General features: G+C 48.9%; 1 protein-coding gene across 2 annotated transcripts in view; it reads left to right on the top strand.

Annotated features, from left to right (window-relative positions):
* The first annotated feature begins 378 nt into the window (after positions 1 to 378).
* Positions 379 to 12,514, top strand: part of LARGE1 (LARGE xylosyl- and glucuronyltransferase 1) — a 1,180,278-nt gene continuing 1,168,142 nt past the window's right edge. The window contains exon 1 of one of the 2 annotated variants that reach the window (XM_086953009.1): positions 379 to 1,090. The gene's annotated coding sequence lies outside the window, so the exon portion shown is untranslated. The remainder of the gene's footprint in view (positions 1,091 to 12,514) is intronic. The other variant, XM_086953010.1, reaches the window with a different exon arrangement.

Genomic DNA, 12,514 nt, shown 5'->3' on the forward strand with positions numbered 1-12,514 from the left:
GCGAGGAGACCAGAGGAAGTCCTGCAGCTGCTCCTGCAAGTGGAGAAGAAACCAGAGGAAGTCCTGCAGCTGTTCCTGCAGGAGGCGAGGAGAGCAGAGGAGGAAGCACTGCAGCTCTCCCTGCAAGAGGCGAGGTCACCCAGAAGGAGTCCTGCAGCTGTTCCTGCAGGAGGCGAGGAGAGCAGAGGAGGAAGCCCTGCAGCTCTCCCTGCAAGAGGCGAGGTCACCCAGAAGGAGTCCTGCAGCTGTTCCTGCAGGAGGCGAGGAGAACAGAGGAGGAAGCCCTGCCGCTCTCCCTGCAAGAGGCGAGGTCACCCAGAAGGAGTCCTGCAGCTGTTCCTGCAGGAGGCGAGGAGAACAGAGGAGGAAGCCCTGCAGCTCTCCCTGCAAGAGGCGAGGAGACAAGTGGAAGTCCTGCAGCTGTCCCTACCAGAGGCGAGTAGACCCCAGGGGAAGCCCTGCAGCTGTTCCTGCAGGAGGTGAGGAGATCAGGGGAAGCCCCTCAGCTCTGCCTCTATGGGACAGAGAGACTTTGGCGAAAGAAGGAAACAGAGATTAGGTGCAAAATCTCAGCAGGAGTCGGTGAGAGTCAGAAGGGAAAAGTGAGCCGAGCTGTCCCTGCAACAAGTGAAGTAATCTAGCGGGGAGAAGCAGAGGAAAGGAGAGGGGGGCTAACCCCACCTTCCCTGCATCAGGCAGGAGACAAGGGTGGGAGATATTTGGACCAGCTGTTACTCTGTAAGAGGCTAATGCACTCTGAGAGCTGGAGAAGAGAAGCTGGAGCACGGGGACGCTCCCCGCCGATGTCTGCACGGAGATCCGGGAGGCGAGCACGCGGACACTGGTAAAGGGAGGGGCGCAGGAGGCAGAGCCCCTGCCGCTGTCCAGCACCTGGCACCGGCCCGCAGGATGAGCAGCGCGTGAGGTGGCAGCATCACCGGAGAGGAAGGCTGCAGCCGAACCGCCAGAGACCCCATGGGAAACCAGCGCCTTCCCAGGCATGGGAGCAGGAGGAGCTAGGTGAGAGGCTGCCAGCTGGTGCGGGGCACTCAAAAACCACGAGAACTGAGGCGTGAGGTGGGACAGTGAGGTAAGAGTAAACCCGGGAGACGCAGGTCCTTCTGTGATACTGAGGCAGGGCAGAGAGGTAGGGTAAATCCTGGGAGGGTATAGTTCTTTACCAAGAGTGAGGTAGAGTAGTGAGGTAGGAGAAATCCTGGCTGGGTATAGTTGTTAACCAACAGTGAGGCTGAGTAGTGAGGTAGGAGAAATCCTGGCAGGGTATAGTTGCTAACCAACTGTGAGGTAGAGTAGTGAGGTAGGAGAAATCCTGGGAGGGTATAGTTGTTAACCAACAGTGAGGCTGAGTAGTGAGGTAGGAGAAATCCTGGCAGGGTATAGTTGCTAACCAACTGTGAGGTAGAGTAGTGAGGTAGGAGAAATCCTGGCAGGGTATAGTTGCTAACCAACTGTGAGGTAGAATAGTGAGGTAGGAGAAATCCTGGGAGGGTATGTATGTAAACAACAGCGAGGCAGGACTGCGATGGTAGGGAAATTGTCGGGGGATACAGTTGTTAACCAACATCGAAGCACGAATGTGAGGTAGGGATAATTCTGTCAGGGTGTAATAATCAACAGTGAGGCAGGTCAGTGAGATAGCAGATATTCAGTGAGAGTATAGTCTTACCCAAAAGTGAGGCAGGACATTAGGCAGACGGAGTCCGGGCAGTGCACAGTCCTTACCCAATAGCGAGGCCGTCAATGACACAGCAGACGCCCTGGAAGAGCACTTGCAGGGTGCAGAGGTAAGAGGATGGAAGGCAGGACACATTTTGGGAGGGTATAGTTCTTAACCAACAGTGAGGCAGAACAGTGAGGTAGGGGGAATCTTGGAACAGTGAAGGTTTTAGATGAAAGTGAAACAGCGGATGCATTCCTTGCAGAGAAAGAGGCAGGGCAGTGAGTTCGGACAACACCAAGAAAGACCTCTGCCCTGTCTGCGATAGTGGCAGGAGTGTGATGCAGGAGACAACCTTGGAGGGTGTAGTTCTTAACTGAAAATTAAGTAGGGCCGTGATGTGGGAGACAGCCTCAAGGTAGATTCCTCTCAGAGAAATGGGCAGGAAAACAGCACACGGAAGGATGCATTCCTTATTTGAGGTGGTAGACATCTCGGGAGGGTTCAGTTCGTAACTCAGGGTGAGGCAGGGCAGTGAGTGAAGCAGCTGAAATCAAAAAGGGTTGATGCTTTGACGCACAGAGAGGTAAGAGTAATCCTGGGCTCGTTATTTTTACCTGTGAAAGCAGCAGGACAGTGAGGTAAGAGAATTCCTGGGCGGCTGCTTGAAAGAGGCACCTGATAGTGAAAGAGAAGAGGTTCTCACGTCTATAGAGGGGGGGGGGGGGGGGGAGATCTCAGACTAACAGAGCCCAAAGCGAGAGATGACACTGCATTGATTAGAAGGACATAACTCATATGTGCTTATGGGCTGTAGGGAGACTCTCATGTGAGAGAGAGAGAAGTCTTTGACTGCTCAACAAAGTGTAAAGATCCTCCTAGACTGACAGAGAGGAGTCCCAGAGACTGCTAAAGGGTGGGAGAGGCTGCAGGCTGGCAGGGTGAAAGAATGCAGGGCTTGGAAAGGATGCAATGTGACATTGTGAACTGAGTGTGCATCGGGTAATGTAGGGTGTTAGAGGTAATAGTATGCAAAGAGACCTTGGGTTATGGGCGGCAAAGTTTCTGCTCTGATGTAGGGCCCAGGGGGGAACAGTAATATCCTGGCGTGTGTAGGGGCCCCAGGAGCCCTGGACTCACTGCAGTATACCTCGCTCTCTCCTAAGACTGATCCATCTGTTTCCTTGCACCCAGATTATCACTCCATCACAAAACCCCACTCTCGTAGGTCTGTACTCTGTCATAAACTGAGCCTTCAACCCTGGGTTCCCTGACCCCTACTTCCCAGGAGGGAGGTCCCATCCCCTCTTTCAATCAGGGAGTCCTACACCCACTCTCCGGGCTTGAGCCCTCACTAATCTCACCTATGGGGTCTCCTCTTCCTACTCATCAGGCAGGAGCGCCTGCCCTCTCTTTCACTTTGTGTCCTGCACCCCTCTCTCAAAAGCTGAGCCCTCAATCACTCCTCTAGCCTGAGACTTCCATCCTCTGTCTCACTCAGAGAGCGCTCCTATTAACCCTTCAATAGCCGAGCCTTCCGCAGTGGGAGCCCTGAGCGTCATTCCTAGGACTGAACCCCCAAGTCTGAAAGGACCACTCCCCTCTCTCGCGGTAGGAGCCTCGAGCCCCACTCCACAAACGAGCCATCTATCCTCTCACCCAGGTAGCCCTACACCCCTCTCAAACCTACCATCCAACCCTTCTGTCCTTTCTTAGGCGCTACCCCATCTTTCCCCAGCTTCATAGCGCTGCACTCTCTCTGAAGCGGAGCCGTACACCCTCTCTACACCTCCTGTGGCGTCCAAACCTCCCCCAGTTCAACCCACGCCGAGGGATGCCTGCACCCTGCTCACCATCGCAGGCACGCACGCCTCCCTCCTTGCCTTCCCCAGGACCTTGAGCCGCCTGCTCCTTCAGCGCCCGAGCGCATATGTCCGAGGCAAGGCACTGCTGAGAGGCCGCGGAGCTGCAGGCCATCTGGGGAACAATAAGTAGGCGAGTCCGCGGCTTCTGTGCAGAACGAGGCCGCAAAGCATAAACAGGCCAGAGCGGCAGAGGCTCGTGCAGGGGTGAGAGCAGTAGGCGAGGCCCGGCTCCTGCCAGCACGACCTGGGACCCGTTGGGGGCGGCTACTAAAGCAGCATCGAGAGAGACGCTCTCCAAAGCGAAGGAGAAGGAAAGGGCCGTGGGACCGGCCGTCTGCATTCCAGGAGAGCCTGATAACGCAAAAGGGAAGAAGAGAGAAGAGAGAACAGGGCCAGCAAGATATACAGACACAGCAGCAGGAGAAAGGGTGGGACCAAACTCAGCCTTTAAGCCCTAGTAGGGTGATTGGGGGACAAGGCGTGGGGTGGGGGGCAGAGGGGCAGGGAGAAATCCCAAGGCAAGAGAAAGTCTGAGAGATTAAACGTGGCAAGGCAGGGAAGAGGTATGGAATGGGGACGTCTAATGAGAGGCTACAGTGGCATAACAGAAGGAGCAACGAAATCAGTCAAGAAAGACAGCCGTGAAGAGAATAAGAAGGCTAAGACACACCATGTAAAAAGGGGCCATAAAGGGACAATGGAGGAACATAGGAGAAGACGAGAGACAGTCAAGGATCATGTAGCAGCCAGGGATGGGGGATGGGCCACAGAGAGGACAGGGGAAGGCACACCTGCAACGTCACTGACAGAGGAGGATGCACAGAGGCAATGACTAGTGGGGAAGGGTTCAAGAGGGAGCTTACAAAGTCCCAGGGTGCACAGTAGGCATAAACGAATATAGTAGAGGTACCACCAGCAAGGCCAGGGTCAGGAGGAGACTGCATAGAGTCAAAGTACAGGGGGCATAGAGAGGTCCAGGAACTGTGCAGAGTGACAGAGGGCATAGTAAGCATCAAACACTGCAGATGGTACCTGCTGCCCATCACTTGATATTGTTGTCATGTTCGTGGGGTGAGGCTGAGCAGTTAGGCTATCTCCCCCTGACCGAAAGAAGCCTAGAAAAATATGTCCCCATTTCAAAACCATCACAAATGCACAGGGATAACCTGTCTACTTGCCAGTGTGAGTCATTCGTTGAGGGGTGAAGTCCTTTATGCATCCCAAGCGGTGCCTAACCTGTCAGCATTATCCCAGTCTGGACGATGCTGATATTCTCAATGCCAAAGGGATATTCAGTGTGTCTTGAAAGTGCCTTTTGCCATGCCTGCCTGGGGGGAGGGGCGGGGGGGGGGGGGGCACGGTACGAGTGTAGCAGCAGACTGTTATGGGCTGATGCCTCTGTCTCGCCTTTTCCATCTTTGAGTTATCGTCTTCCCACTGCCCCAAGTACACTGCTCAGACAGCAAGGTACGGGCATGTGTTATTTCACTTGGTATACTATTTATATAGAAACATTTCTGCCGCCGATGTACGGCCGGGGAGCATATTAATGAATGTTGTACAGGGCATTATCCTTGAGATAATTGCACTTTACTCTTGTTAAACGGCCTGGCTGTCGTCGGGACGGATAACTGGAGTAGCTTGAATGGTGCGAAGGTAACATTCTTCAGAGAGTGCATTAACGCTGTAGCAAGCAGGAGTCTGTGTACACGCTTTTTGTTTCTTTCTGAGGTTCACCTTCATAAAGGGTTCATCTCAGTTGGCATCTGACTGGCCTGCAGGCTCCCCTGGCACAGACGCTGCAGCAGAACACACAGCGCTGCCCGTGCCCTGAGCTCCAGGTGCCCCCGCGTCAGATGCAAGCCTAGAAATCCCCAGTGTCAAGCACTTTGCAAGGCTGCTTTTCTAAGCTTTGGAAGTGGTACAAGAACAACCTCACATCACTTATGAAAAGACCTCTTTTTTACTATTTCGCGTGGTTAGACTAGCAGCCGCCAGGGAACCCCTCTCAACAGCTTAGGCCGGAAATGTAACTGGCTCCTTTTCACACACAACCTTTCCCGCAGGTTTCTTTCAGTTCGTTAAAATAAATACCGATGCGTGGATGGAGTAGACACGCTTTCCTGTTTGGAGTTACCGTCCTGGCAGTGGCAGAGTACTACAAGCTCCGGCGCTGAGGTGCTGTTTGCTGTCAGTCCATTGGTTGCTCGTGTGTGACACTGGCCAGGCATGTCCAGAGCAAGGGAGAACGGAGGAGGGACCTTGGGCCTGGAGTTATCTCCAGACACAGTGGCTGGGCCTTGTCACATACGTGAAGTCTCGTGCCCTAATAGCGCACTGATGCTTTTCGAGGTAAAATAGCAGGCACAGTGAGCTATGCAGTCATGCGTGTGTTTATGTGTGCGCACGTGGGAAACGCTTAGGGGCAGATTTACACGCCCCTTGCGCCACTTTTGCGTCATTTTTTACATGGGAAAAATGACGCAAAAGTGGCGCAAGGGGCTTGTAAATCTACCCCTTAATGTTTAGACATGTCCTAGATGCTCTGGTTTTATCTTTCGCCCTCTACATTCCATTGCATGAGGTGGCAATGCCGCGCTTTCTGGGGAACCTTGACCTTGGTACACTATGAAATATCAAACGTGTGATTGCAGCAGAATCTCCTCTCTGCTTTAAACTATGCTCCAGTCCCAGTTTCCCTCTTTAACCGAAAAGCGCAGTCCCATGCGCCGAGGATCACACGTTTCAACTTACTGGGAAAGCTCAAACCTGTGCTGAATCGCATCTGGCACTTGCCAATATCTTTGGCAGCTGTGGCACAGAGAGGTAATACTCCAGTTCATAGAGTGAGCTGTACAGAAAACAATGAACCTTACCATTCTATACTGAAAATACAACCTGACAATCTCATCAAACATAGTCTTTATTTATTTCGGCATAAGCCAAAAAAAAGCAAAATAAAACACGACACAACAAAATAAAACATTAGGAATAAAATCGCAATAACAAATGAAAAATCAAGGGAGTCCCTCCGACAAAAAAAAGCTGACCAAAGTCTTGGAATTAAAAAAAATAGTATAAGATTCAGTAGACCTAGAACAAATATAGAATTATAGTGTCATCCCTTGAGTCTGCCAGTTATATTCCTCGCAGCCTAGATATAATCAGACACTGCAATAATACCATACTCTCCCCCTTCTGCATGTATAGGATCTAATAGTCAAAACACAAAGCCTCAACTTGACAAATAGCATACAACACAGTTAGGATATATTTCGTCCAGGTACAGCTCACAGCCAGGATGAGTTTTGTGCAAAAAGCAATTGTTCACCATTGAGCTGCTCTTTGCATTAACATGTTTCTTTTTTATGGACATCCATTATACTTCTTTAATTCTCTAGAGTGTGTCAGAATTAATTCTAGAAGGGTTTCATCAAGTAGCTTCTGCGTCTTTGCTATATGCTTGCAGCACAGGCCTCAGGTTCATATATCAGAACTCCTAATCTTCATCAGCGATTCCTGATAAATTCCTGCATGTTAGCTAACATAGTCATCAATACAGATCTTTGGAAACTTCGCAAGGAGGACTCTGGGTCTTTCTCCGTTTATCCCGACGGGGTCGCCTGCAGTGGTATCTCAGAATGACCTCAGAATGACCCCAGATCCCTCAAAATCAGTAATGTGACCATATCTAGCTGTAGGTGTCCTTTAGAAGATTACAAGAGGGGCACTCTCCCCCCACAGACCCCATAAATGCATGCAATGTTTATAGTACTCATGCATGAAATAAAACATTCAACAGGCATTGGCAAAGTCAATGTGTCTGGCTTTATTTTAGCATGCATGTTTCCAAACAGCCTTCTTCAGTGTGTTGACCCAGCTGTCTTAGAATTAATATCCTGTAATTCAGCAACACCTTGGTCAGCAACAGTATGGAAGCTGGGTGTAGGGCACATCACAAATATTCCACAATAGATACTTTTGATAAAGGCCAGTATTTTTTATGCAGCTCCAAAAAAGCCTACACATGCACACGTTTACTTTGTAAACCAAACTACACTTAAATCCAATGACATATTACCATGAGATCAAAGTAAAATAAATTCATGCTCGAGGGAGATTTGCGAATAGCTTGTGTCTTTATTTATTTATAACAGTCTAAGGCGTCCAATGGCAAGCACTTCTTAAACAAAAAATTCATCCACCAGCAATTACAATGTTGCTGTGTCTGCAAAGTGAATACACCAAAGAGCACACACTGGCTTTAGTCTAACAAAAGGACTACATGCACCCCATCATCAACATAATCAGAACAAAACAGGGACAAGGTAACCCTCCTAGAAACATTATAACCTTGATGGGAAGCCTGTTCAAGCAATGACAAATCATGAAAAACACATGGAACTTGATAGTTGCAAGGGGATTGACAGAAAGCCTGCTCTCTCACTGCTTCCCTTATTGCCCTTTTGGCAGTGAGGTACACAAATACAGATTTCAGCAAACCTAAAACTCAGGAATTGAATGCTAGCTTCCATTTTTAAGGAAATTTACCAATTATCTACTAAAAGCACTTGGGATAGAGTCGTGGAAATCGTGCTTTTTAAAATAAATCAGCTTGCTCATCCTTGGAGAATGGGGGTTGTGTGTATGTATCTGTGCGTGCATGTGTCAGTCAATTGTCTGAAGACTGTCAAACAATTTGCCCCCGTCAATCGAGGAGATAGTAATCGCCCATAGCAAATCTGGCTCGCCCCATGACCCCCTACCTCCTCAAATTATGAGCCTCCTAGTGGAATGCCTAGTACCCACATTTCAGAAACTATCCACGGCCTCCATACTCTCAGGGATAGTGCCCTCCACATGGAAAAACGCAAATGTGATTCCCATAATGAAAAAACCTCACGCAGACCCCAATAACTTACCGAACTTTCAACCTATTTCTCTGCTCCCTGGGGCTGCTTAATTCATAGAAAAAGTGGTGAATTTCCACCTTGCACAATTTCTTGACAACAACAATCTCCCTGCTCCCATCTCATTCAGTCTTTAGGGCCTGTCACAGCATGGAGTCTGCTCTGATGGAAACTAAACATTCCATGAGATTCACTCTAGAAGCTGGTCAAAATGCTGCATTGATACTATTAGATCTCTCGGCGGCATTTGTCACAAAGATCTCTCGGCGGCACTTTTCACAATCTCACATGAGGCCCTGCTTCATCGTCTCTCTCAGACAGGAGTAGAGGGGAAGGCGTGGAAGGCGTGGTCCTGCCTGAGGTCCTTGTTGGAAGACAGGGAGCAGGCAGTCGGGCTCAGGCCATATTATTCTGATGCCAAAAAACTTAAGCATGGAGTGTCTCAGGACTCAGCCCTGAGCCCCACTCTTTTTAATACTTACATGAAACCGTTAGCACACCGCATAGACTCCTTCGAACAATACACAACTGCTACTGACCTACGCCATCAATGAATCTGATAAAGCAAATAACTTTGCAGCATCACTGTAATGGGTTGGCTGGGGAATAACACCATACAGTGCAACCCTGACAATACTGAAATCCTACTATTCGGTAGCAGTCCCCTGCCTGGTTGGTCTATTGCCTGGCCAACCGACTGCATTGCGCCCCCCCCATGAAAATTGCAAGAAAGTTACTTGGGAGTTCATATAGACGCTAACTTATCCCTCAAATCCCAGTTATCTGCTATTATTAAAACCTCCTGCAGAATTCTAAGGATGTTAAGAAATTTCCTAAACATCTCGCCCTGGACAGCCCAGAAAAATGTGGTTCAAACCCTAATCTTGTCTAGACTTTACTATGCAAATGTCTTAGGTATACCAGACTACCTTATACAAAAACTTCAAAAGGTACAGAACATGGCCATTTGCCTCCGGTTTAAGCTGCCGAAATGCACCTCTTTATCTCACTACCCCAGCCAGCTACCTTGGCTTCCAGTGAAGAAGAGGGGTATCTTTAAAAGACTGTCAGTAGCACATGCAGCCTTCCACAGGACTGGCCCCAAATACATAAAGGTCAGACTGACACCCTACTGTCCAAATAGACCTCTGAGAGCTCAATCAGTCCACCTGCTATGAATCTCTCCTACCAGATGAAAGAAATGGGGCGGCTCGGCCTGCTCAGTTCTGGCAGCTAAACATTGGAATGCTCTCCCGGTAGCTCTGAGAAGTATCCAGGACATTAGGATCTTCTGCAAACATCTGAAAACCCACATGCTCAAAGTCTAAGTTGATCCCCTGTTTCCAGTGCCTATCGCCAGGACACTCTAGCCGTAGCCACACATTTTACTGATGTCCCGATTCATTTGTTCAGGCCTGCTAGCCTACATGCAGCCTTCCTTGGCACTATAGGCCAAGCGAATGCTCTGCTCATCAACATACATTATTCAATAACTATTATTAAACAAGCTTATTGTTGGTCTTGCTGGGTGATACAACATTTCTGGAAAGAGATCCTGGGGTACACAAAAAGGGACACCAGGGGATACTATTCTGTCGGATTCTGGTACCCTTCTTTTGTGGCAAAAATCAGCCGCTCTAGAAGCCTTGACTTTGACAGACTTGGCCCTTGCTAGGCATATGAAGAGAGATGCCAAACAACTCCTTGCACTGCAATGGAAAAAGAAGGCTCCGCCTCCTGTCCCCCTTTAGCTAATAACTCTGGCTCACCCTCACCAAGGAGCAAATAACTCACAAATTATCCCATTCGAAAAGAGAATTCACAAGTAGGAGGAAGCCCCTCATCGACTATCTTTCTAGATTGGAATTCAACAGGTTTTAACCCACTCCAGGGTGCGAGCAATACACCTCTTCGATTAAATACTCCCCCTACGGCACAACGCTCCAAGTGATGCCCTTGCGCAGGCCAATCGTCTTCGCATACCTGACGTGTTTGACTGGGCTTGTCTTACCTAGTAGTTTCAACTCACACATTGTTGTCATACAGTGATAGGCCTTGCCCCCACCTCACAAGGATTGCTATTGGGTGGCATGGTGGGTGGTTCTCCTGGCGAGCATCCGACGTTCCCCTAACTTGCACACCTTCAGGAAAAACTTCAAGACCTGGCTCTTCAACTGATCCGGAGTTGCATCCCCACACCCCTAAGTGCCTTGAGACCCTCATGGGTGAGTAGCACGCTTTCCAAATCCCCTGATTTATTGATTGAACATTATAATGTATATGGCACAATGTTCATTTCTTTTTTACTGAACTGCCTTTGCCTTGCTCTCTTTGTAAGCACAGGATGGGATACCAGTGTCACCCCACCTGAGTGAGCCAAGAAGATGCGTTGCTAAGATTGTTGCATATTTCTGTATTTCCCTAGTCAAATTTCAAAAAGAAGATTTTGAAATAAACCTGCCTACCTTGGCCACAAAACCAGCCCGTATTGATAGAAACAATGCAGCCTGTCCTCACCTCCTGGGCTAGCCCCTGTACACTGCTGGACTGGGAGGTAGCTCAGTCTGGGTCTCATCAGAGTTCCCTGTGTGGAATAACCCGCATCCATCACCCGCGTTGCCGGAATCTGGATCTGACAGCTAGTTGATTTCCTGCCAGCAATGATTTCGGCTGGCAGTGCCAAGTTAAGCCCGCTGCCCGTGTACGATTACACAATGCTAGTTCTGAATGTCGACACTAACAATATTGTGGTATCAGAATATCAAGGACAGAATGTGGAAGGACAACATATAGAAAGGTAAATGCATATAGGGAAGTATTGATTTACTATTCCTAACTCCACATCTACGTACCTTAAAGATATATGTACCATGGAAAATCTAGACTTACCTGCCGATATATATACATTTTTTCAATATTTGGCCCGTGATATTCTGTTCCACCGATAATGTCGGTTTGATTTTCAGGGGGCATACCTGTTTACATCATCCACTTGGAATATACTGGCCCCTGTCCACTGGGACATTTTCAGTCTGCAGACCCCGGTCCCTTAAAAGATCTGCAAGATCAATCATTCTTAGTTTAAGTGAACGATTCACTGGAAGAATACAAGACTTTTGTAGTGCATGGATGAAAACGGATGCACCTTAAGGCGCTTCTTCTACAAAGGTTGTTTTGTGCTCCTTTGAGACTTTCATTGCTCGTGGTCCTGCGGCTGAGCCATGCAGTCCTGCTCTCCTGCTGCAGCGTGTCAAGGATTTGTAGTAGGTTTCCATCAGAGGAGCGCAGGCAGCACCCAGGGGTGTGCTGCTGCGTTTTGCTGTACGTGAATTTTGTGGCTTTTTCAGTGAATATTTTTTTTTATAATACTTTTTATTAAAACAAGGCATCAAAAAAGGACACAGTACAGAAGAATCACATCATAGTCCAACATAACATCTCCGAGGGGACCGGGGGCCAAAGTACATACATGTCAGAAACCTCACGGGATGGGGGTACATCAAAAACAAAATCTCTAGGTGGCACACAAATCTCTCCTCCATATTTATTCCAAAGTCCCCAAATTGATGTCCATTTTCGAGGATGGCCTCTCGCAATGTAAACAGTCTTCTCCCGAAACATACTCCAATCTAAATTATTTTTCCAGCTCTCAAGGGTAGGGGGCAGCTCGGATCCCCACAGCTGAGCAATACCCCTTTTAGCTGTCATAAAAGGCTACTGCGGTCCACTGTGTCTGTGCTGAGTTAAGGCCCGTAGGTTCCTATATATTAAGGAGGCATCTCCTCGCCTCTGGTAGCAAGGAGACTCCCAAGAACTCGAGTATGGTGTCATGAATCCTACCCCAGTACTCGCCGATGTATCGACACACCCAGATAACATGGAGGAATGTACCCATTAGACCACACTTCTGTCTGCACAATCCGACATCCAAGAGCCCCATCTGTACCAGGCGGGGCCCATGACATAGACCCTGTGTAATATTTTTAACTGAACGAGCCGCAACCGCACAGGAGTAGCAACCACTTTTGGGGAGGACACGGCCGATTGCCAGTCCTCATCAT

This window comes from Lissotriton vulgaris, chromosome 1_2 (genome assembly GCF_964263255.1).
Source record: "Lissotriton vulgaris chromosome 1_2, aLisVul1.2, whole genome shotgun sequence".
NCBI lineage: Eukaryota > Metazoa > Chordata > Amphibia > Caudata > Salamandridae > Lissotriton > Lissotriton vulgaris.